This window comes from Leucopleurus acutus (assembly GCF_964270905.1).
Source record: "Leucopleurus acutus genome assembly, chromosome: 6".
In the NCBI taxonomy this organism is placed as follows: domain Eukaryota; kingdom Metazoa; phylum Chordata; class Mammalia; order Artiodactyla; family Delphinidae; genus Leucopleurus; species Leucopleurus acutus.
In genome coordinates this window covers 29106471-29133965 of record NC_139149.1, presented here as the reverse complement: position 1 = coordinate 29133965, position 27495 = coordinate 29106471, and positions in this window count along the sequence as shown.

Sequence of the window (27495 nt, the reverse complement as noted above, 5' to 3'; positions counted from 1 at the left end):
GACGCATTGGTCTTGGGGTCATAAGAAGGAGGCTGAGGGGAAAACAGGAGAGACAGGTGGGAGGGGCCCTCCAGGACCAGAGGAGCAGGAGAGAAGAGGAGGGTGTTTGCCCTGCCCACTCGAGCCCAGGAAGCCTGCTGGGCTCCTGGGTGAGGTCCCCCGCCCTCTGAGACCAGGGGTGGGGGGCACGCCTGGGCCCCTTCTGTTCCGTTAAGCCCAAGCCCCACAGCCCCCAGGGCTTTTTGCAGCCCTGTGGGTCCTGAGCATAGGCCCCGCCCACTGCCCAAACCACGCCCTTGCTTAGGCCCTGCCCTTCACAGCCAAGGACTTGTCTCCTTGTTTTTTTCCCTTTTTTTTTTTTTTCTTTTCCCTCCTCCTCTTTTTTACTATTGTGGTACTGTTGTACCTTCCAGTTGTTGATTCATCTGTATTTTTACTTTTATATTCTAACATATCTGTTAGTTTCCTAGTCTAATTTTATTTTTTATTTTGTAACTATTCTCTCTCTTTTTTTTTTTTTGCCACCCTACACGGCTTGTGGGATCTTGGTTCATGAGCCAGGGGTCGGGCTGAAGCTCCTGCAGTGGGAGCTCCAAGTCCAAACCACTGGACTAACAGAGAACCTTAGACCCCAGAGAATATTCATCAGAGTGAGGTCTCACAGAGGTCCTCATCTCAGCACTAAGACCCAGCTCTACCCAACAGCCTACAAACTCCAGTGTTGGTAGCCTCAGGCCAAACAACCAGTAAGACAGGAATACAATCCCACTTATATAAAAAAAAAGAGACAGCAAAAAAATATGTCACAGATGAAAGAGCAAGGTAAAAACCTACAAGACCAAATAAGTGAAGACGAAATAGGCAATCTACCTGAAAAAGAATTCAGAGTAATAAGAGCAAAGATGATCCAGAATCTCGGAAATAGAATGGAGGCATGTTTTCAGAAAATACAAGAAATGTTTAACAAAGATCTAGAAGAACTAAAGAACAAACAAACAGATGTGAACAACACAATAACTGAAATGAAAAATACACTAGCAGGAATCAATAACAGAATAACTGAGGCAGAAGAACGAATAAGTGAGCTGGAAGACAGAATGGTGGAAATAACTGCTGAGGAGCAGAATAAAGAAAAAAGAATGAAAAAAATTGAAGACAATCTCAGAGACCTCTGGGACAATACTAGACACACCAACATTTGAACTATAGGGATCCCAGAAGAAGAGAAAAAGAAAGGGTCTGAGGAAATATTTGAAGCGACTATAGTTGAAAAATTCCCTAACATGGGAAAGGAAATAGTCACCCAATTCCAGGAAGCACAGAGTCCCATACAGGATAAACCCTAGGAAAAACACACCAAGACACTTATTAATCAAACTAACAAATATTAAGTTTAAAAAATCTATATTAAAAGCAGCAAGGGAAAAGCAAAAAGTAATACACAAAGGAATCCCCATAAAGTTATCAGCTGATTTTTCAGCAGAAACTCTGCAGGCCAGAGGGGAGTGGCAGGATATACTTAAAGTGATGAAAGAGAAAAACCTACAACCAAGATTACTCTACCCAGCACGTATCTCATTCAGATTCAACAGAGAAATCAAAAGCTTTTCAGACAAGCAAAAGCTAATAGAATTCAGCACCACCAAACCAGCTTTACAACAAATGCTAAAGGAACTTCTCTAGGCAGGAAACACAAGTGAAGAAAAAGACCCACAAAAAGAAACCCAAATCAATTAAGAAAATGTAATAGGAACATACATATCAATAATCACCTTGCATGTAAATGGATTAAATGCCCCAACCAAAAGACACAGATTGGCTGAATGGATACAAAAAGAAGAGCCATATATATGCAGTCTACAAGAGACCCACTTCAGACCTAGGGACACATACACACTGAAAGTGAAGGGATGGAAAAAGATATTCCATGCAAATGGAAATCAAAAGAAAGCTGGAGTACCAATACTCATATCAGATAAAATAGACTTTAAAATAAAGACTCTTACAAGAGATAAGAAGGGACACTACATAATGATCAAAGTATGAATCCAAGAAGAAGATACAACAATTATAAATGTTTATGCACCCAACATAGGAGCACCTCAATACATAAGGCAAATGCTAACAACCATGAAAGGAGAAGTTGACAGTAACAAAATAATAGTAGGGGACTTTAACACTCCACTTACACCAATGGACAGATCATCCAAACAGAAAATAAATAAGGAAACAAGCTTTAAATGACACAATAGACCAGATAGATTTAATTGGTATTTATAGAACATTCCTCCCCAAAGTGGCAGAATACACTTTCTTCTCAAGTGTACACGGAATATTCTCCAGAGTAGATCACATTTTGGGTCACAAATCAAGCCTCGGAAGATTTAAGAAAATTGAAATCATATCAGGCATCTTTTCTGACCTCAACGCTATGAGACTGGAAATCAGTTACAGGAAAAAAACTGTAAAACACACAGATACATGGAGGCTAAACAGTGCACTACTAAATAACCAAGAGATCACTGAAGAAATCAAAGAAGAAATAAAAAAAAATACATAGAAAAAAATGACAAAACACAATGACCCAAAACCTATGGGATGCAGAAAAAGCAGTTCTAAGAGGGAAGTTTATAGCAATTCAGTCTCACCTCAAGAAACAAGAAAAATAAACAAATAATCAAACCCTGCACTTGAAACAATTAGAGAAAGAAGAACAAGGAAAACACAAAGTCAATAGAAGGAAAGAAATCATAAAGATCAGAGCAGAAATAAATGAAATAGAAATGAAGGAAATGATAGCAAAGATTAATAAAACTAAAAGCTGGTTCTTTGAGAAGATAAACAAAATTGATAAGCCCTTAGTCAGACTCATCAAGAAAAAAAGGGAGAGGATCCAAATCAATAAAATTAGAAATGAAAAAGGAGAAATCACAACTGACACTGCAGAAATACAAAAGATTATGAGACTGCTACAGACAACTATATGCCAATAAAATGGACAACCACAAAGAAATAGACAAACTCTTGGAAAGGTACAAATTTTCCAAGACTGAACCAGGAAGAATTAGAAGATATAAACAGACCTATCACTAGTAATGAAATTGAAACAGTAATTAAAAATCTTCCAACAAACAAAAGTCCAGGACCAGATGGCTTCACAGGTGAATTCTATCAAACATTTAGAGAAGAGCTAATACCAGTCCTTCTCAAACTTTTCCAGAGAATTGCAGAGGGAGGAACACTCCCAAATTCATTCTATGAAGCCACCATCACCCTGATGCCAAAGTGAGAAAAAGATATCACACACACACAAAGAATTATAGACCAATATCACTAATGAACATAGATGCATAAATCCTGAACAAAATGCTAGCAAACAGAATTCAACAAGACATTAAAAGGATCATACACCATGATCAAGTGGGATTTATCCCAGGAATGCAAGGATTCTTCTGTATATGCAAATCAGTTATTGTGATACATCACATTAACAAATTAAGGAATAAAAACATATGATCATCTCAATAGAAGCAGAAAAAGCTTTTGACAAAATTCAACACCCATTTATGATAAAAACTCTCCAGAAAGTGGGCATAGAGGGAACCTACCTCAACATAATAAAGGCCTTATATGACAAACCCACAGCAAGCATCATTCTCAATGGTGAAAAACTGAAATCATTTCCACTAAGACTAGGAACAAGAGAAGGATATCCAATCTCGCCACTCTGTTTACCATAGTTTTGGAAGTCCTAGCCATGGCAATCAGAGAAGAAAAGGAATACAAATTGGAAAAGAAGTAAAACTGTCATTGTTTGCAGATGACATGTTACTATACATAGCAAATCCTAAAGATGCCACCAGAAAACTACTAGAACTGATCAATTAATTTGGTAAAGTAGTAGGATACAAAATTAATGCACAGAAATCTCTGGCATTCCTATACACCAACAACAAAAAATCAGAAAGAGAAATTAAGGAAACAATCCCATTTACCATTTGCAACAAAAAGAATAAAATACCTAGGAATAAACCTGCCTAAGGAGACAACTGACTTATACTCAGAAAACTATAAAACACTGATGAAAGAAATCAAAGATGACCTAAACAGATATAGAAATATCCCATGTTTTTGGATTGGAAGAATCAATGTTGTGAAAATGACTATACAACCCAAAGCAATCTACAGATTCAATGCAATCCTTATCAAACTACCAATGGCATTCTTCACAGAATTAGAACAAAAAATTTTGCAATTCAGATGGAAACACAAAAGACCCCGAATAGCCAAAGGAGTCTTGAGAAAGAAAAACGGAGTTGGAGGAATCAGGCTCCCCAATTTCAAACTTACCACCAAGCTACTGTAATCAAGACAGTATGGTACTGGCACAAAAACAGAAATACAGATCAATGGTACAGGATAGAATACCCAGAGATAAACCCATGCACATATGGTCACCTAATTTACGACAAAGGAGGCAAGAACATACAATGGAGAAAAGATGGCCTCTTCAGTAAGTGGTGCTGGGAAAACTGGACAGCTACATGTAAAAGAATGGTACACAAAAATAAACTCCAAATGGATTAAAGACCTAAATGTAAGACCAGACACTAAAAAACTCTTAGAGGAAAACATAGGAAAAACACTCTTTGACATAAACCATAGCAAGATCTTTTTTTACCCACCTCCTAGAGTAACGGAAATAAAAACAAAAATAAACAAATGGGACTTAAGTAAATTTAAAAGCTTTTGCACAGCAAAGGAAACCATAAACAAGACAAAAAGACAACCCTCAGAATGGGAGAAAATATTTGCAGATGGAACAACAAAGGATTAATCTCCCAAATATACAAACAGCTCATGGAGCTCAATATAAAAAAAAAAAAAATCCAATTAAAAAATGTGTGGAAGACCTAAATAGACATTTCACCAAGGAAGACATACAGATGGGCAAGAGGCACATGAAAAGAGGCTCAACACCACTAATTATTAGAGAAATTCAAATCAAAACTACAGTGAGGTATCACCTCATGCCAGTCGGAATGGCCATTATCAAAAAATCTAGAAACAATAAATGCTGGAAAGGAAGAGGTGAAAAGGGAACCCTCCTAAACTGTTGGTGGTAATGTAAATTGATACAACCACCGTGGACAACAGTATGGAGGTTCCTTAAAAAACTAAAAATAGAACTAATCTTATGACCCAGCAATCCCACTACTAGGCATATAATACCCTGAGAAAACCATAATTCAAAAAGAGACATGTACCACAATGTTCATTGCAGCACTATTTACAATAGCCAGGACATGGAAGCAGCCTAAGTGTCCACTGACAGATGAATGGATAAAGAAGATGTGGCACATATATACAATGGAATATTACTCAGCCTTAAAAGGAAATGAAATTGAGTTATTTATAGTGAGGTGGTTGGACTTAGAGTCTGTCATACGGAGTGAAGTAAGTCAGAAAGAGAAAAACAAATACCGTATGCTAACGCATATATATGGAATCTAAAAAAAAAAATGGTACTGATGAACCTAGTTGCAGGGCAGGAATAAAGATGTATACATAGAGAATGGTCTTGAGTACACGGGGTGGGGGGGGAAGCTAGGGCGAAGTGAGAGTAGCATCTAGCATCGACATATATACACTTTTGAATGTAAACTAGTTAGCCTGTGGGAAGCAGCAGCATAGCACAGGGAGATCAGCTTGGTGCTTTGAGATGACCTCGAGGAATGGTGTGATAGGGAGAGTGAGAGGGAGGCTCAAGAGGGAGGGCATATGCAGACGTATGTATGCATATGGCTGATTCACTTTGGTGTACAACAGAGGCTAACACAGTATTGTAAAGCAATTATACTCCAATAAAGATTATTTTTAAAAAAAAGTAAGAAAAGACTCAGGGAGATAAGATTGACTGATATGACCAGATTGACTTCAACAAAAGAATACAGGTCACCGGCAAGAGGCAAAAGCTGGTCTTCAGTCTATCTGGGGCTCCATAAACAACCTCTGCTAATGTTACTGAACTTTTGATTATAGATAACCTCACCTAGTAAAGTACCTTCATGTTATAAATCAAGATGTTATTTAAGGACTTTCTTCTCATATTGGTCATTTTCATATAGCTCTTCCAACCTAAGCCAAAGAGAAGAGTTGATTAATATCTATATATCGTATATGGCATTCTCCCTGAAGAGGTGATGATAAAATAGGGGGTTATAAAAGAACACCTCATCTTACAGTGCTGTGCTTATTTTGTGAAAGGTTAGAGCCACATTTAGATCCTTAAGCCCTAGATTTCAATTTTAATTTAAGCATTCTTTCCTGGTGACCTTTCCCTTTTACTGCAAAAAGACAGTGTTCAGTTTGACACTTTTGTTCTTCAAAATCTACCTGCTACCTTGATTTTTAAGTAAGAATTGAGAGAGCCTATCAGAGTTTGTCGTAAGGCAGGCATTTTTTCTTTTCTCCAGGACTTTTGAATTGTCTTTATTGGAGCAGGCATTATTTGGCATAAAGCAGGCAAGTCCTAAGAGCAGTCTTTAACGGAGTTGGGTTGTTAATAAAAAGAAAACAGGGGAACACCACCTTGTCAGTGATGTGGTATGTACTCTCTCTCAGTCCCTACTCATTTTGTAGCCTGTCAGGTATCATGCACTTGTTAAGCATATGGGCTGATAAAAATATATGTTAATTTTAATTAACACAACATTCAGTACTCTATGAGTTACAGGTGAGTGACAAATTATTCAGTAATACTTATAGTATACTTACTAAATTTATTTTTTCTGAGCCATTAGAAAATTGCAGCAATTCACTGATTTACACCATTAGTTTTAAGGTGGGTTGATTAGAAAATATGAGCCTTTCAATGCGACTACTATTTGAATACCTAGTTAAATGTCTAATAATGGCAATTACATGTTATAGTTTGGGTTATTATAATCTGTTTTGCAAATGCCCTCTGCACAAAAATATCATGAAATTTTTAAAAACTTTGTAAGTTTTTACAACATTAACAGTTATTTATTGAGTACAAAAATGAGCCAAGACAATACTAATCAAAAGAGACACACAATAAACATGATAGGTGTGGTAGCTGCTTTCAAGGAGACAGTGTAACAAAGGCCATGTGCCTCTGATGCCGAAATAATCTAGCTGAAAATGGAAAAAGAAATAATCACCCAGAAGTTTGTTCATCTGAACCAATCATGTTTCCATTTGACTGAGTTTTGTTTAGTTTAGGAGAAGGCTATTTGTCCAAAACTATTTTGTTCAGTGGAAAATATTTTCTTTTACAGCCACAAAAAAAACCTACCAAGCATTTTCCCTATAGTAATGATTGTCTAGTACTCAGTAAACATTCTTTCCCTTTCTCTTTCTTCTCTCTCCTCCTCTCCTTTTCCTCCCTCCCTTTAACAAATAGCCAATTAGCACCGAATTTGTTCCAGGCATTATGTGAAATACCTGGGATTTAAAGTATGGTACCTGGCCTTATGGAACTACTATCAAGTTGAGATGGCATAGGGAGACTCTTTGAAAAAAACAGTGTACTTGCTTGCTTAAAATAATTACTTACATTAAACCTCATTGTAAGGACTTGAAATGGAACAATAGGGAAGTGATGAATTCTGCATGTGGAATCGGGGAAGCCTCTATAAAGGTTTCTTCACTAAGGTGTTCTGAGAGACATGCGGGAATGTTCTACTCACCAGGCTTACAACAAACTGGGTCTTGACTGAGGCTTTATCTCTGCCTACCTCCTCACTCTCCTACATGCACACAAACCCGACCACCCCTTTCCCCTTCAGCAGTTTAACTACAGCCCATGTTTAAAGGTTCAGTCCAAGTCTTATTAAGACTTCCTTGAAGCCCATAGAAAATGGTGCCGCCTTCTTTGTGGTTTCCTCTTAGATTAGTCAATAACACCTCACACTAGTTTTCTCATCGTTTGTCTGCCCAACTAGCCAAGAAACTGAATAGATGGTATAGCCCTGTGGAATCTCTTGGTTCTCCCAACAGGAAATTTAGCAGTTGATAACTATGAACAACTAGTTTGATTCTTTTCCCTGAGAGTTTGACAACTAATCATCTCTATTCTTTATTTCCCTGACCCTAATCCTTACATGACATGTATATAGTCTGTTATAGTCTGTAAGTAAAAAGATTTCTAACCAATTAAAGAGTGCTATGTGTCTTCTTTTGCATGAGAAGATATATCAAGAGAAAGGATTGGAACATACTGATTGTCATATCGCAAACCAAAAGTATGGTCTTGGTCTTTGTAACTTAAATGCCTTGAAAACATTTTAGTGGAATTCATCCTCAGTGGTAATGGAGCTTGTTCTGGATTTAATAGGATTCTTTGAGTGTAAAGTGTTAGAGAATGGCCTCAAAGAAAGATGATTCGTACACAGAAAATATTGTTTGTACATAGTCATTAGACATCCCAGGTACATACTGACTTGCTGGAGGAAACTGAAAATGTCACTGTTCTGATGTATTTTTTATTTTTTGTTTGGGCTTTTAATCGTTCCCTTTCTGAAGTACAAGGAAGAAAAATTGTGAAGGATTTTTAAAAAGATGAAAAATTTGACTTCAGGTCTCTTTCTTTCCTAAAGTTGCAAGTCTTTTAGTGATCCTATTTTAAAGTAGATGCACATTTATTCTGCTAAGGAAAACCACGGCATACTTTGATAGTATGTCCTTCCTGCAGCTATTCGCTTCCTTAAGGAGAAAGTAAAAAAGGTTTTTCAGACTTGAAAGATCTGGATTTAGGGGGTCAGTTTATTATAGTGCCTTTATCTCCCCCTTCCTTCTGCCTGCACTAAGCATAAAGACATTTCTTTAGAAGTTTAGGAGGAAATGACCTTTCCCTGGGTTGTTCTTGAGCTAACAGCTGCACACTTCAGATTTTCAAGATGACACATGCAGCAACACATGTGAGGAAAGAGGTCCTGCCCTCACTTAAAAGTTCAGAGGCTGTGGTAGAAAAATGTGCCCGTATCAAGTGGCTTCTGAAGATGCTGGACCTGTACTGAGCTCACCAGGTTAAAGGTTGGCAAATATTAGGAGGTTAGGGTGAAAAGACTCAATAAAGACCTTCCGTAAAAGTTGGCCAAAAGAGAGATGATCTAAACAAGGTCAAAGAACAGAAGAGTTGATCAGCAGGAAACACACACAGTGGTCACAAATCAAAGTAGAGAGAGGAATTGCTGAATGAGATGTCAGCTGATATTTTTGCTCCTCAAGGTATTAAAATTGTAGGTATATAGTGGAAATAAAATATTTTTTACAGTGGCATAATAATTATCTACATGAGTTCAAATTGTGTATGATTCAGGACAGTTTTGCTCTAGGAAAAGTCCTCAGGGACTTGGGATTTCAGGCTGCCTTATAAGGGAGGCTCACTCATCATTACTTTTCTCTCCCTACTTAGACAATATAACCTCTGAAATGTAGAAGATGAATCTAACATATCAAACTTCACTGTGTCATTTAATAACAACCTTTCAGTTTAATAAGAGTTGTTCAATTTTCACAGCCTTCCGGGGCACACAGATTACTTTACCATATTGCTATGAATTATAATAAAACAAACATTTTTAATCTTCCTCCCACATTAGAGAAATTAAGCATTGAAGAGCATTGAGGGAGTCCCAAAATTGTTCTTCAGATAGCCTCTAGAAAAATCTCTCTAAAAATACAGATTTTATTATATACAGATCTTATTTTATTTTATTATATTATTATATTTTATTATATTATATATTATTATATTATATTATATTATATTATTATTATATATTATTATTATATATTATATTATTATTATATATTTTTATTATATTATATTTTATTATATTTATTTTTATTTATTTTATTATTATTATATTATATTATATTTTATTATATTATTTATTTTATTTTATTATATACAGATCTTATTATTAATAGTATCTTCCATCTTCCTTTTCCTTATAATAATTAAGAGATGTGATATATGTGAAAGCTCCAGTAAAATGCAATGAACAAACCAGTTTCAATAAATACCGATTCTTTTCGCTTCCTTCTCCCTGTCTTGAATGACAATATGCAGACTAGATCAAATGTAAATCCTACTCACCACATTAGCCAGAAATGAAGCATAAAATATAAGCAGATTTCTTTTAAATGCACACCTGAAGGAGTCAAAAACAGAATGATAAGTGTGAAATGGTACTGGGACTTTAATGAAGTGGCAGTAAGGATTTTTTAATTGGGAAAAAATATATATGGATTGGGGTTTAATGGTCACCAAGTGACAGGCAATGAGGGTTTTGGTTTAGAAAAGCCAGGAAGCAGGACTCCAAACCAATGCATAAAACATTGGTCCTAGCAAAAGACCACATCCTCAGAGTAAAAGTGGTCTAAAAATAAAAACAAGTCTCTATATCCATACAAGAAAACCACTTGTGTCAAAGGAAGCTTGACTCTCTTGTCCTGACTCTCAACTGAAAAAATAAATCTCTCTTGAGAAACTAAAAATTAACAAAATATTATTTAGAAATTCAATAGAGAACGAAACAGCATAATAAACACAGTGGAAGAAATAAATAGAAAAGCTAAAGATAAATTTGAGGAAATTATCCAGAATCCAGCACAGAGAGATAAAGCAAGGATGCCCACTCTCACCATTCTTTCTCAACATAATATTGGAAGTCCTAGCCAGAGCAGTTAGGCAAGAAAAAGAAATAAAGTTCATCCAAATTGGAAAAGAAGTAAAACTGTCACTATTTACATTTGACATGATTTTGTATATAGAAAAACCTAAAGACTCCACCAAAAAACTATTCGAAATAATAAATGAATACAGTAAAATTGTAGGGCACACAATCAATACAAGGCATGGTATTGACAAAGAAATAAATACATAGTTTCAGAGTCTGAAACTGACCTTTTTATTTGTGGAAACTTGGTATAAGACAGAGTTAGCACAGCAAATCAGTAGATAAAGTGTGAACCATTCAACAAATGGTTCTTGTAAAATTGAATTTCCACATGGAGAAGATTGGATTCATATCTCATTTCACATACTTAAACAAGATGCAAAAAAGGCCAAACCATAAACAAAATGATTGATAAATATGCCTAAATACAATTTTTTTGGAAGAGGGGGAAACTTCAGAAGCAAGCTGGAGATTTGGTAAAGTTTTATTTGTGCAACATACATATCTGATGAAATACTAGTCTTCAGCCTAGAAATCAATATAAACAAAAAAGAGAAAAAAAGAAAAGAAATATGAGTAAATAATACTAATAGGCATTTCTCAGAAGAGAAATTTCAAATGGTCAATAATCATATGAAAAGAGGTTCAATCTAATTAGCAATCAGAAAAATGCAATTTTAAACCAAAATGAGATAGAATTGCCACCATTCAGCTTGACAGCATTCTAAGCACAAAACACCAAATGGTTATGAAGTTGTAAAGCAATTGGCAACTCATACACTACACAAGGGAGTGTAAATTGGTAAAATTACCTTTCAGAAAACACTTTTTCAGTATCTAGTAGAGTTAAAGGGCCGTATCCTCTATATTGCAGTACTTCCTCTTTATGTATCTGTCCTAGATAAATTATTACTAAGAAGTTAAGGAGAAATATACAAGAAAGTTTACTTAAGCTTTATATTTAATAGCCAAAAAAGAAGTGGGAGATGGTACAAAACAACCTACATCACAGGAGAATGGATACATAATTTGAGGTATATTTATAGATTGGAGGGGTTAAAAAGAGAAAATAAAAATAAAATATGTATGGACATGGATAAATCAATATATCTAAATCAAAAATCAAATAACATTGACCAAAAAAGGGAGAGGGTTGTTATATGATGAGGTATACAGTATAATACAAATACATTTCAGAATCACAAAATAATTCTATATATCATTTATGCATAAATGAAATTGCATGGGAATAAAGGCTAGGAACTTCAGAATGATGGTATTCATGGACAGGAGCAGAGGGCAAGGGAAAAGGTAGGAAGTTTCAACTCTTTTAAACCATTTATTTATTTCTCCTAAAGGATTTCAAGTAAACATGTCAAAGTACTACATATATGTGTATGTGTGTGACAAGTGCATGCTATGGGGCCTTTGAGTATCAATTATACTTATTCCTAGCTTTTTATGTTGAAATATTTCAATTTTGAAATTTAGTAACAACAGCAACAGCGACAATAAAGGTAAGGGTGGTGCTGCATCCCTGGAATTTCTAATATCTTAAACCTTAAGATTGAAAGTATCAGTTTTGATATTCAATAAAAAGGCAACAAAATTCTGAATTCTTCTAAAACAATGGAAATTTTATGGGTAGCTGTTTACAAGTTATAAAAAGCCATGATATTCATATGAATATCATTCCAGAGTTATAAGACATATCAAATCTTTCATGTCAGTTGAACTAAATATATTTTAAATTTAAAGACTTTATAGTAATAGTGACTTCATTAGAGAAAGACAATTTGTCCACCCATCTTTATTATTAGGATGTTAGCTAGATTATCTGTAATTATGCCAAATGAATAGGGTCTCTAGACTCTTGAAAAAGATAATTTAATCAATGAAAGAAATTTTATAATTAGAGACAGATAGCATAGGGGAAAAGGGTATGTATTATGTTTGTGTTCAAATTCCAGTTTTGCTACTCAGCCATGTGATATTATAAAGCTTGATTAACTTCTATAGGTTTCCATAATCTCATTAATAAAATAGAAATATTTATTTCAGTTTTTATAAAGGTAAATGACATAATATATACAATTTATAGTTAAGTTACTGTTGTTTATAGGCATTTAATAAGTGGCAGCCTTTTTTTCGTTTATTATTTTATTTACTTATTCATCCTTCTTATTATGTGGAAATATTACACATAAACCTTATCAAAGGCAGCTTGGGAGTCTTTCAAATTGGGAAGAGTACATAAAGAGCTAAAACTGATTTTTGAAAGTTGATGGCTAAGGGGACAATTAATTTGAGAATAAAATAAAAGATTATTGAAAGAATTTCCTGCTTCAGCCTGAGTAGCAGAACAGTATTAATGATGAACTTAACAACTGTAGTATTATTGTAGCTGAATATAAGTTGAAACAGTCTTGTCAGTCACAAGTTGTAAACAAAGCCAGAGGCATTTCATAAGTGAGAAAAAGATAATAGGTTAATGTTTGGAGAAAAAAGGTGGTAAAAAGTTTAAGGTGATGAAAGAGTAGATAGCTGTTTGATTTCTTCTAACGCTTGCTTTAGCTAGTGCCTTTTATATTTTAAGCATGGTTTGAAAATTTAAATCATATATATGTTGTTGTCTATTTAAACAGTTTATTTCATTTTTAAAGGAGAGGAGTGTGTGTAATTATTAGGTGCATTATCCGTTTTTAAAATCCATGCCTGAAATAATTCTAACTGCTGAGCCTGTAGTAGTATAATCAAAAACATCAATCAGAAGCAACTACCACTCAAAAGAAAAGACAGATGGAGCTCAGTTTCTCTATGACTTGCCCTGGAGCATCAACCCTTTTTAAAGTAATAACAACAAACAACAAGAAAGATCATTAAGGAGAAAGAATTATCAAAGGAAACTTGCTATAAAGTGGTATCTTCTAGAAAGTGGCCTTAGGGTGTAGGTCCTAAGAAATGTATTACTAAGAAATCACTGAAAAAGATTACAAAGTTTTGTTTTGTTTTTCAAAGTCTTCATTTACAGAATCACAGAGGCTGAGAGGAACCTTAGTTCAAAGGTAACATAGTCCATATTCCTGAATCCTGGAAAGACCAGGCTAAACAACATGAGCTTGAGAGTTCTAACAGACTCCTGAGGCAGTCCTTTCCTTTGCTAAAAAAACATGGCTGGGAGAAAGTTATTTATAAATTTAAAGGTCCTCTTGGGATTATCTTCCTCCCCTTCAAATGGGCCTTCCCTATATAACATACAACTTTATTTCCCGCTGCCACTATCCCTCCAAAGATGTACTTCTATGATCAACATAGGCACATAAGCCAAAGTTGAAAAGCAAGTTCAGAGACTATAAAAACAATGATGTCTTCTTTAGTATCCCAGCCACTAAACACACAAAGCTTGTCTTACCTCCAGGTTTTCAAGCATGTCAGTTCTCTTATAGAATCTCCTCCTTTCTCATTGGACAAATTTTTCTCAGAATTCTAGATTCTGGTCAAGACTTAAGTTTATTATCAAGCTTGCGTGACAAATTTTTATATTTTTCTGTAATTTTCCTTTCCTTCAATTGAGGCATTGTTTGAAATACAAACATATATACACAGCACTTTAGAAACATATAATTACAGATCTTTCTTGATTTATGATGAGATTACTTCCCAATAAACCCACCATTAACTTGAAAATATCTTAAGTTGAAAATGCGTTTGGGACTTCCCTGGTGGTGCAGTCGTTAAGAATCTGCCTGCCAGTGCAGGGGACACAGGTTTGATCCCTGGTCCAGGAAGATCCCACATGCCACAGAGCAACTAAGCCCATGCACCACAACTACTGAGCATGCGCTCTAGAGACCGTGAGCCACAGATGCTGAGCCCTCGTGCCACAACTACTGAAGCCTGTGTGCCTAGAGCCCGTGCTCCACAACAAGAGAAGCCACTGCAATGAGAAGCCCAAACACTGCAATGAAGAGTAGCCCCCACTGGCTGCATCTAGAGAAAGCCCGCACGCAGCAACGAAGACCCAATGCAACCAAAAATAAATAAATAAAATAAATAAATTTATTAAAAAAAGAATATGCGTTTGATACACCTAATCTATCGAACAATATAGCTTAGCCAAGCCTTACTTAAATGTGCTCAAAACACTTACCTTAGCCTACAGTCGGGCAAAATCATTTAGCATAAAGCCTATTTTATAATAAAATGTTGAATATTCATGCAATTTATTGAATACTGTGCCGAAAGTGAAAAGAGAATTGGTTGTACGTGTATCGGTGTTTCCCTTCGCAATCACGTGACTGACTGGGAGCTGCTGCCCAGCATCACAAGGGAATATCATACTGCATATTGCTAGCCTGGAAAAAGATCAAAATTCAAAGTATGGTTTCCACTGAATGTGCAGCACTTTTGTACCATTGGAAAGTCAAAAAATTGTAAGTTGAGCCATCTTAAGTCAGGGATCGTCTGTATATAAATGTAGAAGCAACTTTTGTCCAGCTCAAACCCAGAAATGTTGCCTTTTAGCACAGTGAACATCAGGACATCACTTTCCGTTAGACTTTGTGTGTGGGTTGGCTAGAAATATTGTTGGACATTCCCATCCTTTCATGAACAGGGTATAAAAGTATAGCAGACTCAATAGCTGTACTTTTGAGTGCCCTACAATTAGAATAGGAGCAGGTCCCATGTCAACCCACCTATGGAAGTATATTTTCACCTGAAATAGAATAGAAATTTGGTTACCTTGAGAGAATTTTCATGCAGGTTGTTAGTGGAGTACCTGAAAGGGCAGAGAGAGCTGACACTCCTCCAAGCTGAGAGGACAAATTTTATGAATAAATTTGTACATGCTTAATGATCAATGCCTATATGTATGAAAGAATTCATTCCGAGACCTGTTTTTTTCCTTTCCTACCTTGTAGTAAAGTTGAAAAAAGGAAATATGTAATCCTCACCCACCTTCAACTATTGGGGGTCACCAGAATTTTACCAAAATCTACCAAACATACTCCAGCAATTGTGAATGACCAAATTTTATGATTCCATTCTTACATTCCCAATCATCAGATGTCACAGGTATTGTTAGCCTAGAACACACAATGTGGCACTTATTACAGAAATACATCTGTCCTCTTCCCTTTTGCCATGGTTATCTATCCCTTCTACAAGCTTCCTAGCTCTCACAGACACCTGCTTTATCTGTTTTATTCATTATTTCACTCCTGTTTAGTTTTCTCACCGCCAAATTGAAAGCAAACTGAACTGGTGCGGGTAAAAATATTATAAACTCTAGAGCCACATGGCACTAGATTCAAATTCTAACTACACAGTTTCCTAGCAGTTTGACCTTGGGCAAGTAACTTATTCTGCTTATGTTATGTTCTATGTAAAATGCATACAATTATATCCAATGTACTTGAACTTTCTGAGAACTCAATGTGATGGGGTGCGCAAAGTGCCTAGCATAATGATTGACAAACGGTACACTCTCTAAAAGTATTGGTCACCTTCCCTTTTTCTTCACATGGTACTAAGCACAAAGTAAGAACTTCATAAATACTTGCTGACATTGATAGATGCAAATGAATTTTTGTTCACTGTGGGTTAAGTACTATTTTCATTTTGGTAAGATGTATTTCATTATTACCTCCAACATTGTATCACTGTTTTCATGTCAAGTGATTGTGGGAGTAAACATAGACCACTGATTATTCAATACCCATTTTTTGAAGAAGGCATTGCTACCAATAAGCTGAGTCATCAAACAACAAGAAGAAACAAATGACCAGCATCTTTTCAACTACTTCACACTTGTAAGAATAATATGCTTAGCATAATAATCACTGACAGTGGTCTACCCAGTTGACCCTAGAACAGGTGGGGGTTAGGGGCGACAACCCTCCATGTAGTGGAAAATCCCTGTGTAACTTGTAGTTGGCACTCCCCTCCCTAGCCAAGCTTCCTCATTGTACATGGTTCCACATCTGTAGATTCAACCAATAGTGGATCTGAGTCCTGTAGTATTTATCATTGAAAAAAATCCATGTTTAAGTGGTCGCTTGCAGTTCAAACTCATGTTGCTCAAGGGACAACTGTATATTTTTTTTCCAAGGGAATATGCTCCTCTTGCTTGTTTCATTATATTTCTCAGCTAATGTCAAAAATGCAATTAAACTCCAGATATAAAAAAATTAAACAATGACTTTATCTTAATTATGCTAAGAAGAGCAACTAAAAGAAAAAAAAATCATTCACTTAGAATCAAATAGTTTAAATCATCTAATACTTATAAGAAGGCAAAATGTATGTAATTTTTACATTTACATCAACCTAACTTTCAAGTCCATACATACAAATCAAATGTCAAAAGAGCAAAAAGCATTTAAACAGATAAAGTGTGGTACGTGTCCATTTTCCTTTCTTGCTTAGTGGACCGTAAGTCAATTATAAGCTCTACCTTTTCTGCCTAAAATGACTTCTGTAGCATCTGGGCCAAGGTTGGTATCTTCAGAGCTAGGAAAGTCGCTAGCTTTGACTGCTTCATATTCCCTGTCTCATCTTTCTCTGTTTGTCATTCAGGCCCAAATAATGTAATCAGGCAGGAAAATTATAGCTGTGCATCACACCAGGCGTGATGAGCTTGATTGCTGTGATATGCTATTTCTTCTGTTTGTCACTATATCTTTGGAACTGACATCTTGGGGTGAGAATATTTGTGTATGCGTGCAGGCTTGAAATATGTGGCTTTTAAAAAATTTATGTCTAAGCCACTTTAATAATTTTTAGTATTTTGTATACATTCAATCCATATCAGAAGTAATTCATTTTAAAATTAGGTTTTTTTTCTTAAAAATGTACTATTAATTTATTGACACCAATTATGGCATGGTACTCAAATTCTCAAACACTGGATATGGATTATGGTCGGGGAATTGACATTTTTTCAATTTTTGCATTTTGGGATACAGATTTTATGATAGTCAACATACTGCAAGAAAATGTCTGGGAATTGTCATTTTCTCAATTTTTGCATTTTGGGATACAGATTTTATGACAGTCAACATACTGCAAGAAAATATTGCCATTGATAAGAAAATACTCAACACACAGCAAGCTCCAAAACAAACTGGCCAAGACCAAATACACAGTTGGTGTGGAAAATGATAGTTTTGTTTTATTGTCAACAGGCTAAGAATATATTCGGGGTGTGTGTGTGTGTGTGTGTTGGTTTTTAGGCTGTGTATTAGGAATGATGATTATGTTGGTATCCTAAAATTGTAAAGAATTCTCATATCTCTGTCAGCGTGCTCTCTCACACAACTTAAAGTAGACATCAACATATTTAAAGCACAGAAGATGGGAATCTGTCTATCCCAGTATAAAAGAATTCTTAAGTATATTTACCTCGCTATTCTTGACAGTGGATAAGTGGGTCAAAACTCTGGTTTCAAATCCTAGCTCCTCCCTTATTAGCTGTGTGATATAGCAAGAGCTATATCAGGATACACACTGTGTGTTTGAATAGATACAGATATAGATATAGAAATACATATAGATTTCAAAAATCTCCAAAACTATTGTAAAATGATTAGGCTACCTGTCAAACTGGTAAGATTATGAATAAAACCTAGGAAGTATTTCCCATAAAACATGAAATCAAGAAAGTAGCTTGCAGATGGAAGACCCAGTATTGGGAAGGCAAAGTATTGGCTACTGGAGTTTGGCAATGTTCTATATTTGACCTGGGTGTTGTTTGGTGATGACTCAGTGAACTATGCATATTTGTCCACTTCTGTCTTTTTCAAATGTTTCAAAATAAAAAACAAAAGTTTTGAAAGAGTAATGTTGAAAAAAAAAGACAGCTGACATTTGTAAAGCACTTAGAACATTGCCTCAGAGCACAACCTCCCAGTGTTATTCCATGGGTTCAAATCCTAGTTCTTTCACTTTCTGGATGTGTGGTTTGGGGCAAGTTACTTTAATTTCTTTTGGCTTTAATTTTCCATCTGTACTAAAAGGATTATCATTGTACCTTCATTACACTTTGAGGTTTAAACGAGTGAATCCATGTAAAAGTGATTAGAATAGTTCTGGCACACAGGTATTATTAGATATTAATGTCATCAGCATCTTCATAACCATCAGAGCATCGGAAGTGCAAAGGGAGGAGAACAGTTGGGAAATAAGTTGGACTAAATAGGTGGAAATTTAAAAGTAAGAGCAGGTTAAGTGCTTTGTGCTTTATTCTGTGACAGTGCGGCACTCAATAATAATAATAACACTATTTTTAGATGGTATTATCATAATTTTACAGATGAGAACCTAAAACTTAAAGGAATTCCATGTCTTGCCCCTAATCACACAGCAAGCAAGTGAAGAACAGTCATTCAAACACTTCAGAAAGCTTAATGTGGCAATAGGGTGTCAAATGGATTGGAAGGGAAAGAGTCAGCCAGCAGGAGGGCAAATTAAGAGACTCTTTCAAATATTCCCTCCAAGTGAATAAAGGCTGTGGTAGTGGGCATAGAAAATTGGGGATTTGAATCAACAGGGTTTGCAAAGAGATTTACTGTGGCATCAAGAGGATAATCAAAGAGGAGTCCATGCTATTTAGGGCTGGGAGCCTGGAAAAAAATGGCGGCGCCATCAACAAAAATAGGGATCACAGGAGGAGTAGCGTTTGCACTGGGAGATGAAAAATCTAATTTAGACAAAGTATAATCATGGGGTCCGTTAGCACACTCATCGTCGTAATGAGAAACGTTTATTAAACACTGCATTATGCATGCCTAGGCTTAACAAAGCAAGCTCAGTGGAGCTGCCGGGGCCAGACTCACCGCCAGAGGAAGGAAGGGTGGGATGAGTGAGGGAAAATGAGACCAAAAGTTTGACTCGAGCATTTGGTCAACTCCCTCATGGTGAAGCCCTGGGCAGTTTAGAGGCTTTTTGGAATCCATGGGAAACAAAAGGCAAAAGGAAGCTTCTGGCAAGAGGGAAAGAAACCCATGACAAATTTTGCCTGTGATGTGTCCTGTCAGAACTCCCTGAGCCTGGGCCAGTTTCTCTGGAGCCTGGGCTCAGTATCGGAGCTGGCTACCAGGCTGCAAGAAGGTTGCTAAAAGGTCTGTCCAGGAACGAAGCTGGAATCTAGCTGAGCTGTGAGGCGAGAGCAGGTGCAAGGCAATGAGGAAGCTAACTCACCTAGGCGAGAGCAGGCGGGCTGGAACCAGAGAGAGAAGGCAGAGCAGCAGCGTGTGGAGACCTTCCACAGCGATGTGGGCTTTCAGACTGCGTCTTTTTCATAAGGAGCCTCAGGACTTGGCTACGACTGATAAGAGAGTTTGTTACAGGAACTGAGCCTGTTCAGACACGGCAAAAATGGCCAGGGAATTCCAGGGTGGCAAACGGACACACAAATGAAGGTGAGGAGGAAGGAAAAAAAAAAAAGGGACCGTAGCGCACATTGTTCTCGAATTAAGCAGGAACCCCAAAAGACACCTTTCTAAATCTTCTCCAACTTACTTTTACCCTTCTAACTACTTTGTAAATCCCAGCACCACCACCCCTTTTTAAAGAAAGCCTATCTTGAAATCTTATCCTTTATAAATGACACTCTCTTCTACAGAGCTCTTTCTCCAAGATTTGAAAGTTGGCATACGGCTGTGAAGAGGGATGTTTGAGCTCCCTCTGCCTGTATCAGTGTGCATGTCACAGATAACAGAGGACTCTCTGCTCCCTGGCTGCCAATCTCCCATCTTTCATCTGCCCCAAATTCACAACAATGAGGAAGAAAGGAAAGCAATTTAATTCTCAATGGTACTTCATATAGCTGCCATAAAACATCATTTCTGCTTTATACCAAGTAAGCAGTAATAACATAGGAACACTGAAAATTGTCAGTTGGATGGTAAAAATGGTGGAAGGAAAGTTTTATAGAATAAATCTGGGTAACAAGGAAAAAAAATATATATGTCACAGTGGGTTTTCATCAAGGATTCCAAAAACACCCACTTATCCTCTGCAAAGAGCTTGTTACAGCTCATTTTCTATCTGTGTATGTAACTACATCCCAAGATGAGCATCTGTCAAGCCTGGAAAGCATAACATTTATAATATTGTTTTCATTCTTGACTAAACACGTAAAAAGCACAAAATCTAGTTAGAAGAATGGCATATGTGTGTGCGGATTTTCTCAAAGCCATTGCCACAGGCTCTCGCAGGCCCTCGTATAATTTACAGGCTACTGGTGGGTTTTGCTTTGGGGGTTATGAGAAAAGTAAAATGAATCATTGGCATTAGTCTTCAGGTGGCTCCAGGAAAGGCATAGGAATGACAGGTGTTACCTAGCTCTATGTAATCTTCACATTTTCATTTTTAAGTGTCTCATTATCAGCAGCTGCAGTTTGAGTTTTCCTCAACCTGGAGTACAAAGTCCCGAAGCCTGGCTAGATAAGTTCCCGGCTTCCCAGCCAAAGTTCCACTCTGTGGTGGCTTGATTCCGATTTGGATGAGGATGCTGCCGGCTAGGCAATTCACCTTCCATGGCTCTAGTCAGGAACTGTAATGCCATTACCCATCTCTATTCCTTAACCCCATGCCAAGACCCACATCTGGTATGATCCCAGTATTTGGCTTTGAGATAAATGTATTTCTTTTTCTAAGGCAGGTTGTTCATCTTCATGTTGTAATTCTCAAGAAAGATATATCCTAAGACAATCTGTTAATGTAGTTGGAAGCAGATGGGGAGAAGAGAGAAAAAAGAGAACTGGTAGCTTTCAGTAACATGTTCTTGCTCCTTAAAACGTTACTTGAGGTCTTTGTTGGTGACAGTTTTCCCTCTGTAAGTGTTCTTCCCTGGCACCCGACTTGGCCTGACACCCCATCACAGTAGTACAGTGGACATGGATTTGTAGTCCAAAAAACTTGACTTTGGATACCCACGCCTGCACTTACCAGCTTTGCGATCTTGAATACATCGTCTCATTTTTCTCCGTCTACTTCTTCATTTGAAAAATGGTGATAAAAATACCTACTTGGAAGGATTTTATGAGGATGAAATGTGTTAATGTATGTGAAGCATCTACGTAAGTGCTGCATTCAATAATCCACCCTTAACACATTATATTTATTGTATTATGGTAGTTATTTAACAATATTTTCTGATGTACTCAATAATTATTGCCTGAGATCAGAAATGTTGGAAGCATAGCAAAAAATCAGCTGCAGGAATGATTCTGTAACTCCGCTTGCACTGCTAAAGTGTGGTATTTTCCTCCAGGGGCTCCTCTAGGGCTTCCTGTTGTTTTCCTTTGCCATAACTTAGGGCCATGAGAAGAGGACATCAGGAGAAAAAAGCATTACTCTCCTGCAGAGAAGCAGCTGAGAATCTCTCTCATCCTATTAGGCTACGTAAACCTGTTTCCCCGATAGCAACACTCATATGCTTTCCTGTGATACACCCGTACCTTCTATATGCCATTATGATTTTATCAAGGTAATTTTAAAAGAGTCCTGTGTATTCTTCAAAGCACTTTTCAGAGCAATACTGTGTGTAAACGGTCAGTTAGGTTATCACTTCTCTTACTTTTTCACTTCATTTTGGGTGTTCTGCTTTTTCCTAGAGCAGTGTTCCTCAGTTTTGGTTACACATTTAATTCATTGGAGGAGAATTTTTAAGTGCCATGCCCGGGTTTGCACCCAGAACTTGGTATATCCCAATCGCTGGAGATGAGGTGCAGCCATAGGTATATTCTAAAATCTCCCTGGGAGATTCTACTGTGGACACAGGGTACGGAATCACTATTCTGAAGGGAATCACCTATTTTTTCTGGGCTAATAGCTAACTTAGCTGACTTATCACTTTAGGTGAACAACCTATAGCTGGTGATGGAGGCTTTATTGGATCCTTAAGGCCATGTGATAGGTGAGTCGTATTTGTTGAGAGCCTGTACACCTCCCTGGACTTACTATTCTCATTGCCTAGATCTCTTAACAATGAAATTTTCCCACTCAGATCTCATCTTCCAAGGGCTTAAGATTTGTTTGTTCTCAGGAATCTGATAAACTAATTCATGCTAATAAGAGGAGGGGGCAATATGCACATTTTAATTGATATTTTCTGAGGATTATACCCATTTTTTGTTGCCAATACAGTCTAATGGTGAGAATTTGGTATAAATAAAAGAGTAAAGATAGCTAAAGCAAGTAGAGGTTATGAGATATTGGAAAGCCTGTAATAATAAACAACTGAGGGCTTCCCTGGTGGCGCAGTGGTTGAGAATCTGCCTGCTAATGCAGGGGACACTGGTTTGAGCCCTGGTCTGGGAGGATCCCACATGCCACGGAGCAACTGGGCTCGTAAGCCACAACTACTGAGCCTGCGCGTCTGGAGCCTGTGCTCTGCAACAAGAGAGGCCACGACAGTGAGAGGCCAGCGTACCGCGATGAAGAGTGGCCCCTGCTTGCCGCAACTAGAGAAAGCCCTTGCGCAGAAACGAAGTCCCAACACAGCCAAAAATAAATAAATATATTAATAAACTCCTACCCCCAACATCTTCTTTAAAAAAAATCAAAAATGAACAACTGACTTTGGTACAGTGGGAAAAGCATGGAATTTGAAGATCAGAATTTGAATCTAGTCTTTCATTCAAAAAAATTATTGAATTATAGTCACTGTTGCAAGCTCTGGATACACAGATATGAATAAAACGATTAAGATTACTACCTCCATGGAAGTAGCTAGACAGAAAAGAATAACAATAACCCTTCTGCTCTGCTCCTTCCCCAAAGCAAAACATTTCATATTGTGATAAATGAAACTAAAAAGTAACTAATGAGACACCAGTAAGTGGACTAGAGAGTGAAAGGAGCAGGGAATGTGGAGGTGGTTAAGAGTGTTCAGGGAAAGGCTATTTGAGGTGATGCTTGGTTGAAACCTAAGTGATGACGTGAATCCAGACATGCAAACATCTGGTGGCAGAGATCCCCAAGCAAAAGGAGACTGGTACAGAGACCTCAGGCCAGGAACAAGTGTGAAGTGTTAAAGGTACAGAAAAAGGTCTACTACATCCAAAGGATATGGATAAAGTATGAGTGATAAAGGGTCTCCTCACTATCTTCCTCCAGACAGTCTCAGCCTGATCTCATTTAGGTATCTGCTAAGTGTCACCCCATCAGAGACAGAGACAGGAGGTTTTCCTTGACCATCCTACCTTTAAAAAAGATCAATCACACACACACACATGAACAGGCACAGGCACACAACTCTTCCCCTTTAGTTTTCTCTTCCAACCAATATGCCAGTTCCACGTGAGTAGGTACATTATGGATCCTTAGGGGCATATGCTAGGTAGAATAATAAATATTTTTTAGCAAATGAATGGGTAAAAGAGAAAGGCAGAAGTCACTTTTGGATATGTAGCTCGTGGTAAGGAATTTGGATGTCATCAGAGCGTACTAAGCCAGGTTTTGCTGTGGTCTAAGACATAGTTTTAAAAGGTCACCCCGGTTTCTGTGAAGGGAAATGATATGTAGGGAGATAGGAGTAGAGCTAGAAGTAGAAGTTAAGAGCTTTCTGCTGTCATCTAGGCAAGAATAATGATGTTTCGGGCAGTAGCATTAGCAGATCTGAGTAAAACCAAGTGGATTATTTAGGTATTGGTGAAGTTTGAAATGCCTAGCAGGCATGTAGGAGGAGGGGAAGAGTTGTGTAAATAGATGAAGGTAGTGGAGGCTTCAGGGCCAGAAATAGAAATGTGGGATGTGTTACACTTAGATGGTATTTAACAGTCGTCTGACTAGTGAAATCATCCAGGGAGAGCTTAGATGGAATACTAAAGAATGTTGGGTACCAAGGCCTGGGTACCTCCATCATCTGGAGGTTGGGCAGAGGAGGAAGAGCCAGGCAGCCAGACTGAGAAGTAGTTGTTGAGATAGGAGGAAAATCAGAAGAATCTGGTGTTGTAAGAGTCAAAAAAAAAAAAAAAAAAAAAGAACATGATCAGGTGTGTTGAATGATTGATGCTGGAAGGAGAAATAAGATGAGCATAGAGAACTGACCAATGGGTTTGGCAAGATGCTGATCTTCAGGCCATCACAATAAGAGACATTTGAATAGAATCATCTAAACAAAGTTTACTGACTAGAGAATGAGATGGGTATTGGAGTCTATGTGCTTAAGTCCACTTATTAACCGAATAAGCTTGGGAAATATTTTGAGGCTCAATTTCTTCTTCTCTGAACTGGGAGTAGCAATATAGCAGGTGCTCTCCTGACTTCACAGAGTTGTGAAGACTTTGTGAGAACCACATATATGAAAGTTTCTCTCCACCACCTTAAAGCATATGCAAAATATGTACTATTTTTACTATTATTATTTTGTGGAGGATGGATACTGTTATTCAGACCACATGATAAATTGGGACAAACCAAAATGAAACAGTTGGTATACTTGACATTTTATTATTCTTAAAAGAAATCCCTTTTAATCATATTTGAAAGAAAATAGCCAACAGTACAGATGTTAGTTTCTTTCCTTCTTTATATCTATCTTTTAAAGTCATCATTTGGAACCTAGTGGCAGGGCAGGAATAAAGACGCAGACGTAGAGAACAGACTTGAGGACACGGGGGAAGAGGAAGCTGGGACAAAGTGAGAGAGAGGCATGGACATATATACACTACCAAATGTAAAATAGATAGCTAGTGGGAAGCAGCCATATAGCACAGGGAGATCAGCTCGTTGCTTTGTGGCCACTTAGAGGGGTGGGATAGGGAGGGTGGGAGGGAGACGCAAGAGGGAGGGATATGGGGATATGTGTATACATATAGCTGATTCACTTTGCTGTGCAGTAGAAACTAACACAACATAGTAAAGCAATTATACTCCAATAAAGATGTAAACAAATTTTAAATAAAAATTAAAAAAAAATTAAAGTCATCATTTGCCCAAGTCTTCTGCAGCATCTGAGGGCACACTAGTAGGAACCAATAAGTTGAGTTTCGTCAGCCTCTAAAACATCAGGTGAGATGGAATGCTTGTAGGTGACAACAGAGGAATAATATGTCATCAGCAATACTGCCCCAACTTGTTGGGTGAGCAGTATGACATGATCAGTGAACAGTGTTGATTGTGGAAAATGGCCCTTAATGTAGTTCCCCAAGGAGGTGGAAGGGATTTTCCAGAGCAGTGGATCTTGGCCTTGGCAGCAAACTGAAATCACTGGGGGAGGTTTAAAAAATACTGATGCCTGGGTCTCAGTCCCAGAGATTCTGATTTAATTGGTCCCTGGTGCAGCCTGGGAATTGGAATTTTTTTAAGTTCCCCAATTGATTCTAATGTGCAGTCAAGGTTGAGAATCACTGGAGTAGAGGCAGAGATTTATATGCACAAAGTAGCCCAAAGAGGACATTCTCCTATCAAGGCAATCCAATAAATCCTCAGGAACAGCCCAGGCTCTTTTTGCCTTGATTTTGTTGCCCTACATTTTGTCATTTCTTTTTTGCAGAGCACTACATTCTGTTGCTCTTTAAAGGCAGTAGTAACTGAAAAAGAATGATTAAAGGAATGATCAATGCACAGCGTTTATAGAAAAAAAGAAAAGAAAAATCCTAAGTTGGCTTTTAATACAACAGTTTCCTTTGCTGGGCAAGTAATAACAGCTCAAGGGAGAATGGACAAAACTCTACACTAATAGCTTTAACTTATTAATTTGAAAGTTATTTCCTTCAATTCCCCATTGGTGATTTTTAAAGCACCTTTTTCATTTACTTTACCAGAGGCTGCTCATATTTAATCTGAGGTTACAGTGATTTCAACATTTAATTCAAAAAGAAGTACATTTAAAATTTTTTCTCTAATTATATTCCCTTCAATAAACACGTGAAGATATGTCTAGCACACTAATTTCCACAATAATGGAACAGTTTTCAATTTCAATAGGGTTAAGGTTTTATAGCTAAGTTTTCCTCTGTGTTTGAATATTTAGTTAATATACTGGATCAAAAAACAATGTGTATTCCATTTATATTATATGCATCATTAGACTATTTGGTTTAAAATGTGAGTAGAGAAGACATTGAAAAGTACATGGAGTCTCAAAATTTTGAACTACTTGAGGGTGACATAGCTTAAGTTAGTAAACTGTCTAAGTTATAGCTTGTTTTAAAGGAAATGCAGTCAGACATTCAAAATCATCCCATCACTAGCCAAAATGAAAAAATACAGTGATTTTAGCTAATGTTTACATATGTCAAGTATGTTCTCTGCACATATAATCATTATATAATGAATACATATAACCCTCGTATGAACCTTGTGAGGTAGGTATTTGTGTATCCATTTTACAAATGAGAAAATTGAGGAACAGAGAGGTGAATAATATATTCAAGTTCCCACAGCTGCTAAGATGCAGGCTAGGATTCCCATTCAGGCAGTGTGGCTGCAAAGTCCACATCTTAATCACTCTTCTGTTTTGTGTTAAAGAATCCACTTTGCATAGAAACAATCACATACTGACACCCCTGAGGTTCACTCCATTTAAAATACATTCTAATGTACTATAAAAGATTGAAATTATCTGAGCCACAAATATTTTAATCTCATTGTATGTTTGACTGAAGTTCACAATAATAATATAGATGTTTCCTTGACGAAGAGACTGACTGCCAGCTGTAGGCTGAGGCCTATGCGACAGCAATATCTTGACATTGTCACCACATATACTCCTGTTCTTAATTTTACAGATATGAAAAGTCAGTTGTGTAGAGGTCACTGTGCTATACAG